This window comes from Corvus moneduloides, chromosome Z (assembly GCF_009650955.1).
Source record: "Corvus moneduloides isolate bCorMon1 chromosome Z, bCorMon1.pri, whole genome shotgun sequence".
Lineage (NCBI taxonomy): Eukaryota > Metazoa > Chordata > Aves > Passeriformes > Corvidae > Corvus > Corvus moneduloides.
The window spans coordinates 22815969-22825342 of record NC_045511.1 but is presented as its reverse complement, the minus strand read 5'-3'; the positions used below and the strand labels follow the sequence as shown (position 1 = coordinate 22825342).

The window sequence follows — 9374 nt, the reverse complement described above, 5'->3', positions numbered from 1 at the left end:
TGATGTTTCTCTTCTGTTTGGTCTGCCACTGGTGAACCACTAACTTCTGGCCAGCCAGGAGTCACGGGTTCCAGCCTGGCAAGGGGAGATGTGATCAGTGGAAAAACTCTCCCTGGTGCCTTCCCCAGCTATGGAAGGGGTTGAAATGCAATGGAAGATCTGGGAATAAATCACCACAGGTGGATGCTCAGAGGCTTAATAATGCATTAGCCGGGGTTATGGGTGACAATTCACATCATGCTGCAATTGACACCAAGCATCTTGGCAGTGCCCTGGGCCTCAGCAGGATCAGGCTGGTTGGCTCCTCCATCAGACTACCAAAGCTTTTCTGCATAATCATATTTTGTTCAAGTGTCAGTGCTCTGGGCTTTTTTCATGCTGTGGCATGAATAATACTGGTTTACACCTTTTAAATTAGCTACTGCTTTCTATAGGAGTGCGAAACAATTCCAAAAATCTTTGCAAATGCTGCAGTTTCCAGCAGCCCATGCAATTCTACTCTGCTCTGGTGAGGCCCCACCTGAAGTTCTGCATCTGGGGGGTCCTCAGCACGAGAAGGACATAGAACTGCTGGACCAAGTCCAGAGGAGACCACGGAGGTGCTCCGAGGGCTGAGCACCTCTGCTCTGGAGACAGGCTGGGAGAGCTGGGGGTGTTCTCCAGGTGAAGGGTCTGGGGACACCTTATGTCAGGCTTTCTGTACTTAATGGGGTTTTGGAAGAATCATGGACACAGATTTTTTAGCAGGGCCTGATGTGACCGAACAAGGGGTGATGGCTTTAAACTGAAGTAGTGTCAACTTAGGGCAGGTAAAAGGAAGAAGTTTTTTCTGCTGAGAGTGGTGAGGTCCTGGCACGCGTTTTCCAAGGAAGCTGTGGCTGCCCCTGGATCCCTGGCAGTGTCCAAGGCCAGACTGGACAGGGCTCGGAGCAATCTGGGACAGTGGAAGGTGTCCCTGCCTACGGCAAGGGGTGGAATGAGATGAGGTTTAAGGTCCCTTCCAACCCAAACCATCCTGGTATTCTATTTCATGACTCTGAGTCATGTGCCATGTTGTTAAGAACATGAATTTGTGATATTAGATAGGACCAGTTCTTGTCTGGGGCAGATTTTTGCTGTTTGGTGGGAAATTAAGATGTGCATTTCTTTTCTTTCTCTGCCAGCAGCTTCACTTGCAGTGCATTGAGCACCAGAAGATCTTCCAAACACTCTGCTGAACATAAACCTTACCCTGTGTTTTCTTTGGCATCTGTGCAGGAAACTGCCAAGTCCTGAAACAAATGGGTGCAGGAAATGTTCTGGTGCTGGTGTTATGCCAAGGTGGGTGCTAGTGCTGAATCCTGACACTGCCTAAAACCTTTCCTCTCCTGGGGTGGATTTACAAGGGAGATGCTGGGTAAGGGGAGCAATAAATAACGCTGCTCTCCCAGGTGGGGTGAGACCTAAGAGACCAGAACAAGACCTGACAACTAACTGCTGAGTCTTGGCAGCCTTCTGTGGTGTCCAAAATCAGCGGCAGAAACATTAGGGATCTTTCCGTGTCTTCAGACTCCTGTGGCTTTGCCTATGTGACCAGAGGCCAGGGAATCAGCTGCCTGTGGGCAAGATGGTTAAATCCAGGCAAAAGGCGCTCGGATTTTGCAGCTTTTAGTGGAATAAAATGAAATATCCACCTGATGGCAGCAGAGAACGGGGAATTGGAGAGCCTGGGCTGGGTGAGCAGTCGCCAGCCCCGCTGGCTGCTCAGTGCGCAACGTGCATCGGGGGATCCCCAAAATGTGGAACATGCTTTGGGGATGTGGCCTTTCCATGGCAACAGCCGACGTCCCCTGTCCCCAAAAGAGCTCACTCACATCATCTGTGTGCCCTGCTGGAGAGGAAAAGTCCATGTGGGGTTCAGGTACCGCTTTTGGGGGTGCCAGGGCACGATGAGCAGTGTGAGGTGCCTGGTGTGGTTGGAGGATGACCTCTGCCCAGCAGCAGCATCTCCAAAATCCATGTGCAGAGAGCTGTGATGGCACAGCTGCAGGCTGGGTGCCCAGAGTGGCCCCTGTAAGTGGTGCTGGCTCGAGACACTGTCCCTTCAGCCATGGGCATGATCCTGGTGGTGGCTGTCGGTATCAGGGGGAGTGGGAGAACAGGACATGGATAGACCTAGCTGGGAATTTGGGCGCTTCCCATGATGTGTTCGAGCACAAGAGCCCTCAAAGCAAAACTGGGGAGCTGTTTTAGAAGGGACAGAAGAACTGAAAAGCAGGAGAAGGGTTGGTATCAATGCAGGTCTTGGGGAAAGAGGTGAGACCAGTGACCATAACTTGTAGCAGGCACCTTTCTGCAGAGCACAAACAGCTTTTTGTGGCCATATGATCAGCATCTTTCCAGGGTTTGCTGGAATAGGCAAGGATGTGGGTCTTCCTGTGTGCCACAGAGACATGGCAGCCATCTGTGGCACATTGCACTGAGGACAACTTCTTTTTTCCTTAATTGAAACTCTTGTTGAGGAATAATCATGATCCTGTGACTTTGACTTCTATTCTGACAAACTTTGCGTCATGGGAGGGGTAGTCAAGAAAAGTTTTAGGGAATGTCTCAAAGGAGCACTCTTAAAGCAAAATAACTTTCTGTATGTAAAATATTTTCCTTTTGGAATTTGATTCTGTTGGGAAAAAATGTACTTTTAAGTGCTCCATTTGAAAAAAAAGTGCAAAGCCCGTCCTGCACCTTCCCTCCCCAAACCCTGCTAGGATGTCCCCACCATTGCCATCAGCTCAGGTCACCAGCCAGGAGAGAGGATGATTTGCTGCCATGAAAACATGGGGCTGCTTCAACCTGAAGCCCCTTCCAAAACCAACCAGGGAGTGGAAGCTTGTTGTCATCCCAAAGGTAAATCCTGTGCCTATCCCTAATGCCTGGGCTCTTGTTTCCATGTGTTTCAAGGGACCAAAGGGAAAAAAAAAAAAAACCAAGAAGGAACAAATCCAAACACAACTATTTGAAAAACATTGCTTTTATTGAAAACTATTAGGAAAAAATTATTTCTGTAAAGGGCTGTCCAGCCCTGGCGCAGCTGCCCAGGGCAGTGATGGAGTCCCCATCCCTGGAGGGGTTTAAAAGCCATATGGATGTGGCACTCGGGGACACGGGTCAGTGGTGGCCTTGGCAGTGCTGGGGGAATGGTTGGACTGGATGGTCTTGGAGGGCTTTTCCAACCTGAACAGTTCTGTGATTCTGTGCTGGCAGAGTAATACAGATGTATGAAGTTGAAAAATCAAACATGGAGGGTCACTGCTGCTGTTGTTAGCTTTGAAGAGCTGTCTGGTCTTTGTGTGATTACTGGCCCATTGATGAGAATAACTGGAAAATAGTATTTATATCCATATGACCTTCCAGTGACCAAGTAATCAGAGCAACAGCACATCATTGATTTGGTGTCAGGTGAAGACCAGTTGGGAACACGCAGTGACGAGCGGGAGGGCAGCCTTGTTTGAAGACCAAGGAAAGCTGAACAAGTTGATTTCAAAGATAATCTCATTCTGCATTCAAAGAGAACCTTTAGCTAATAATGTTAAATGCTAACAAAAGAGACTATGGTCAGTTGCGGGTAATAAACTATTAATTAGAGCTTTGTCAGAAATGACTCTTGACCTTTGAGAGAAGACAATAAGCAATTGGGGGTCCTTTGTTTCCATGCTCTTGACTCCAGCAGTGTCAAATGTTGGATACAGGTGAGTTATGTTGTTCTTCCCCTTTGGGAAAGGTGATGCCCGGTAATTTGAGGATATTCAGCAACTTAGAAACTAATTAGTTTAAAATTAAATTTTCCACTCTGCCAGGCCAAGCACAATAAGACAAGGCCCTAAGACACAAGAGAGCACTTTGGAAAGGAGTAAAGGGTGACTGGGTACATGAAAGAGCCCAGCACGCCTTTCAGGTAGATCCAGACACCCTAATTAAGTGGAACACAAAACTGTGCCCCGGCTCCTGCAGATCTGAGCTGCTGCCAGTGCTCATGGGATCCCAGAGCCTGGAAAGCTGCCAGGGCTGGGGGAGATCCCCCTGATATCCCAAATCGTCCCCATGCACCACTTTGTCATGGGATAGTCTCTGCCCACCTATACCTTCAATTCCTTTTCACTCTCCTCCCTTCTGCAGGAAACTGGGTGGATAAAACAAGCTCAGCTGCCTCACTGAAGACCATTTAAAAGTTTTAAAAATCAATTAAAATATTTAAATTAATTAAATTAATTGTGGGCAGAAATGATGGGCTTGCAAGCAACTGCTGTGCCTGTTACATCCCACTGCTGATGAGCTGAAATCTGCCTCTGAAGGATGAAGACCCAAACCCCATCTCTTCCCTCACACTTGGATTTCCTTCATTACACCTCTTGCCCTCAGAGCCCCACTTTAGTTAAACCTAATGCTCCCCATTCCCAAGGTCCTGGTACAGCCCCAGATTTGTGGGCTCCTCTCACCCCATGGTCATCTCAGGGCTGAGGACAGCTGCTCACCACAGGGCCACATCTTCCCTTCTTGGCCAAACACATGGTCACTGTGGGACGCACTGAGTGTGCCCAGCAGGACACAAAGTGTCTGTGATGAGGAAGGTGAGCTTTTCTCATCGGATGTGCTTCACTGCCTGGAGCCTGTCCACTGCACCAAAACTCTGCAAGTATTTGTAGGATTGGGCTCTAGTGGAGTAAATCCTGCCAAGTAGGAGTCTCCTCTTGAGTGCCATCAGGTTACAATTAATTTGGGTTACTACAGAAAGGTGTTTTTTTAAAACCGAACCAAACCAAACAAAAAGCCACAAACAAAAAGAACCCCCACACAAACCCACCACCAAATAAACAAACAAAACAACAACAACCAAAGCAAAAAAATCTTTCTGAATGTCCTCAAACTACTTTTTGAAATACAAACAAACCCAAGGAAGGGTTATGTTAATAATGCTAAAAGCCATTCCCCAAGCCCCCAGAAGCCCCAAGCCCCTACTCCAGGCCAGCTCTGCACCACCATCCTCTATCTTGTGGTTAACATCGTTGAACGCTGGAGAAACTGTAATTGTTCATAAGCAAAGTAGCACTTCCCAAAGTACAGTATTTGTTTAATGGATCGTTAAACCAATATAAATAACACTGAAGCATGCATGGAAGCAACGAGGATTTAAACGCAATTACACAGGGAGACTTGGAGCGTGACTGTCCAATCTTGGAGGCTGTGGCATGGAAGGGAGGGGATTAAACCAAGCTCAGGAGGGGTTAGACTCCAAAACACCATTTTAGGTTTTTGCATTTCTTTTCTGCTTAAAGAGAAAATTCTGGGGACGGGCTCTGACCTTTTTACCTTGTTCCTGGAATGATTTCCTCTCTAATGATTTCATCAAGATCAGTGAAATTAAATTAAAAAGGAAAAAAAAGATCATTGCTTCTACAGCTGTGGGAGTTGTTGGCGGTGATATGAATGAAAAAACCATGCCACTTTTGGAGAGGATCTTGGAGTTGTCCTACTGTATCTGACATCTGTAGATTCACTTCCAGAGGGGAACTCAATGACCATTTTAGCTGACCTGCCAGAGAATTTGCTGCAGTTTTGACTTGTTCAGGTATGTAGTTTGGTAACTCACTGTGTGGCTTCTTGGTCTGCTGCTCTTTTTTTTTTTTTTTTGAGAAAGAAGATCTCAGCATTGTAGCTGGAGGAAAACAGCATGGTTGGGCTAAAGCCTCCTCCGTACACTGGTCATCTCCAATCACTGACCTTTACTGTATGGGGAGGTAATTTAATGCTCTGAAAATGCCAGTTATCAGCCCTAGTGCAGCCTCACTGTCTGGTGCAGACACACAATCAATGGAAGTTTGTTATTCTGTTCATTATTACTTAAGCTAACGTAAACACATTTGCCAATAATCAAAAATATTGCACGGGAGAGCTTCGTTGCGCCGATGATTTCCATGATCTGTATCCAGCATGGGAGAGCACTTGGGGGCTCCAAATATCTAAAATCTAACTCTAATCTGAGCAGTGGAAAACAGACCATCTTCAGGGTTCTCATCTTCGTTCCTATGGTGGGAGCCTCTTGCAGAGGAAAGGCTGATTCAGTCACAGAACCATCGTAGAATGGCTTGTGTTGGAAGAGACTTTAGTTATCATCTAGTTCCAACCCTTCTGCCATCATCAGGGAGGTCAGCCACTAAATCAAGTTGCTCAGGGCCCCATCCAGCCAGCCCTCACATGCCTGCTGGGTGCACCATGAGGATATGAGGTCTTCATGCACCTCTGTTCTAGGTTGGAGAGGAGCTAATATTCCTCTTTTTGCATCAAGAGCTGAGTTCTGGGCTCTCTGCTGCGTTTTGGTATCTGAGAGCTCTGGATTTTGTCCCTGCTGTGCTTCTGGATGCCTGTGGGTGCCCTTGTCAATGTGATGTGGGGAGAAGGTGATCCCCACAGAGGGATGCTGCTCCCCAGCTGTTGCTCAAAGCCCTACCACACTATAAAAAACATCTATGAAACCCTGTCCTGCCTAATGTGTCCAGATCATTAAGCTTTATTGGTTTTTTGGCGGCTGGACATCCAGTGGGACCTGCCAACCTCCCTTGTAGGTCCTCATCCACTCTAATCCCAGCTCTGGAGCTCAGTGCTGTGTTTTCTGGAGCCAGCAACATCCAGGGGATGCAACCAGAGCAGGCTGGGACACCCAAGGGTGCCCAGTGTGTGGGATTTTCCTGTCTTTCCCTGGCATGTGAGAGGTGACAGCTCTCCCACCTTCCTGGACCTGGAGAGGGCAGCAGAGAAAAGCAGAGCACCCTTGGCTGCAAGCGCCTGGATGGAGCAGGAGCAGCTGCGTTGCAGTATCCAAACACACTTCTCTGTGAGGAGGGTAATTTAGAGCAATTACACCGATTATTATTGCTTTTCTAATTAGTGCTTTTCCTACAGAATTAGCTGAGTGTTTATTAGGAGCTGCTTGTTGCCAATAGCTTAACTGCTTCAGTACCAGTTTTTATCAAACATTAGAGTGGCTTAATTTTATTATTTTTTTCCCCCCCTTGTGTGCAACTGGTTTTGTTATCTGGTTTCACATAAAAGCCCCAATTAAATATTCATTTTGCTTTGTTACATATGGCATTAAATTTTCATGAGCTGTATGTTCTCCTTGAATTTTGGCGGGGGGGCAGGGAGGAGAGGGGCGAAGAAACCCTCGTTCTCTTAAAGGCAGGGATGCGCACATGTGTTTTTTGCTTTAGTGATAGTGAGGAAACTGGGAAAAACAAAAGAAAAAGGAAAAAAAAAATTCAACAGAAAAAGCCTTTTCTCACCTACAGTAGGGATCCAGCCTTAAACCCACCAGCTTAAAGGAAAAAAAATTGTGAGGCAGGTGGGGTTTCAGTGTCCCTCTTTGCATTGCGGCACAAGGTTGCGGCATCAAGGCTGATTCTGGGAAAAAAAGGCTCCTTGGGGGCAGAGAGGTTGATTTTTCACTCTCAGCCCCTCTACCCCACCTTTCTAAGTGTCTTTGAGCAAGTTTTGTGGGTCTGTAGCCCACACAACCCTTCCTCTGTTCAGTCAGGGTGTCAACTTGTATTTCTGGGAAGGGGTTACATCTTAGCAATGCGGAGGGAAGTGGTTGGGATCAATGGTGGCTTGATCAGGGGATTAACAAAATTAGCAACAATTAGATCCTTACCCTCCTCTCTGATGAGTGGGTAAGGATTTAAAGAGAAAAAATCTGACTTTTTTCTTTTTTAAGCCATGAAATTTAAATTATAACAACAAAGATAAAACTGCATTTGAAGCAAATTCTTTCTATATATCCCATAAAAATCCAATTAAATACTTTCTCCAAAATAATACTTGTTCTTAAGACACCTTAGAGGTTTGTAGTTTGGTTTCTTTTCCTTTTTTTTTTTTTTTTTAATTATGCGTTCACTGTCAAGGGGAAAGTGTGGTTTTGTTTAATTTTTTGACCAATTCTCTTTGGTCATTTCTTAAGCAGTGTCATGACTTTGTACAAAATTTAAGCACCCCTGTCTTTATCCTTAGGAAACAGTAATGCTTCCCGTCTGTACTTTGAATTATAAAGGGAAACAAAAGTGGAAAAATGAGGAAAAAATATTATTCTCAATTTTTCTTCCTCTTCCCTTGCTTTCAGGAGGCAGATGGGGGCGATGGTTCATGGAGAGCCAGGAAAGAGCTGTCACCTTTTTCCTCCTATTACCCTCAGAACCAGACAAAATAATCCAGTGGTTTTCAAAAAGCTTGTAGTATGAATATTTCTGATGACTTTTAATAGTTCCACAGTGGGTTTCAACACAGGATACACAGGAAATCCCATGTCCTGCAGAAGGGGCTGGGATGAGCAAGTGGGCTTCAAATCTCCATAAAGGAATTGAAATAATTATCCATCATAAAATAGTTTCTAACTGGTGACCTTTCTGCCAGTTCTGGCTGTCACAGCCATGCATGACTGCCTGTGGTGAGCTTGAAGAGCTGCCTTGAGCAAGGAAACACGTTTTTTTTCTATTTGAGGGTAAAACAGGTTAAAAATACCTGTCCAGCATAGGCAAACCAAATGCCCTCGGTGTTTCTGGATGCGATCTGTATGACTGATTTTATATATTATAATTAACTATTAAAATGTAATGTAAGTAAAATTATATATATTTCTGTGTATCTTATATTATATTTATATATATAGATATTTATTTAAGGACATATTTCTCCCCAGTATCAAGGCTTGCGGAATAACTACTTGGCAAAACATTGACCAGAATATCAAATCCTCCGAATTATGTCCTACTTATGGGTTTCCAAAAGCGAGCTTTAGAATAAATTCCAGGGGATAAGTAGGATGGGAAATACACAGGCTAATATGTGTACACGCATCGTGAGCGGCGCCGCTGCAACGGCTCGAGCCGGGGAAGGTGGGAAGATAAATGAAATTCATAGTCAATGCATCATTTCTTATCCCCCTCTTGGGGCAAAGGGTTCAGGTTTTGTTTGGTTTGGATTTCTTTTCTTGCCTGTGTTCGTCTGTGACTTCTTTGCAGCTATCCCTGAATGTGAGAGTAGGAACAGGGAGACCTCAGGGTACCTGGTGGGACCATCTCAACCTTCCCAGGGTCTTCAGGCACATCCCTGACACTCGGGGATGGGCTTCTCTGAGGCACCAGAAGTCCTGATTTTGGATAATGTAATATATTTCTTATTTTTAACATTTTTTTTAAAGTTGACTTCAATTACTAATTCCTTTCTTTGCTTTAAATAGCAAATTTTAAACCAAGCTTAACTGCAAAGAACCTGTGGAGCATATTAGAGGTGAATGAAAGCTGGAGGAGAACACAAATCATTCCCATGTCAGAATGTGAACCAATTCACTA

General features: G+C 45.3%; 1 long non-coding RNA gene across 1 annotated transcript; it reads right to left on the bottom strand.

The window, feature by feature from the left end:
* Window positions 1-484: 484 nt before the first annotated feature.
* Window positions 485-8223, bottom strand: LOC116438458. The gene is made up of 3 exons (XR_004237756.1): window positions 8213-8223; window positions 5178-5186; window positions 485-672 (listed from the first exon to the last, which is right to left on the bottom strand). It is a non-coding gene; the product is annotated as an uncharacterized LOC116438458 (long non-coding RNA).
* Window positions 8224-9374: the final 1151 nt, after the last annotated feature.